This window comes from Nestor notabilis, unplaced genomic scaffold (assembly GCF_000696875.1).
Source record: "Nestor notabilis isolate BGI_N333 unplaced genomic scaffold, ASM69687v1 scaffold17014, whole genome shotgun sequence".
Lineage (NCBI taxonomy): Eukaryota > Metazoa > Chordata > Aves > Psittaciformes > Psittacidae > Nestor > Nestor notabilis.
The window spans coordinates 7,673-8,115 of record NW_009925332.1 but is presented as its reverse complement, the minus strand read 5'-3'; the positions used below and the strand labels follow the sequence as shown (position 1 = coordinate 8,115).

At 60.5% G+C, this 443-nt stretch overlaps 1 protein-coding gene across 1 annotated transcript in view; it reads left to right on the top strand.

Annotated features, from left to right (window-relative positions):
- Positions 1 to 335: 335 nt before the first annotated feature.
- The window catches only part of ARHGEF16 (Rho guanine nucleotide exchange factor (GEF) 16), a 6,276-nt gene continuing 6,168 nt past the window's right edge, over positions 336 to 443 (top strand). The window contains 1 exon segment of the mRNA XM_010013020.1: positions 336 to 384. The gene's annotated coding sequence lies outside the window, so the exon portion shown is untranslated.

The window sequence follows — 443 nt, the reverse complement described above, 5'->3', positions numbered from 1 at the left end:
GGTGTTTGCAGGGAGGGGTTCCCGGTGCGCGGCCGCTTGTGCTCAAACATGGGCAAAGCAGGCCTGGGGAAAGGGAGATCCGGTACAGGCAAAGTCCAGGTGTGAGGCACACAGACGTGAAAGGCAGCGCTGTGACTACTGAAGGGTTTAGATGGTGACCCCGATAACACAGGGTGAAAGTTGAGTCACTCGGCGAAGGCAAATAAGAGCTCAGGCAAAATGAGAGCAAAAGAGCAGGGCGGTGTTTGCTGGGCGGCCGCGCCGGTGACTTTCCTCAAGGAGCTCGGTGCTTCCCAGGGCTGCAGCGTGAGCTCCTCTTCTTCCTCCTGCAGAGAACCTTCGGGCGGAAGCGGGTGCAGAAGCGTGGTGGCTCCTTCAAGGACCGTGAGTGCTGCCGCCCTCCCGTCTTGCCCCGAGCATCCAGACTCCCCTCTGCCTCACAC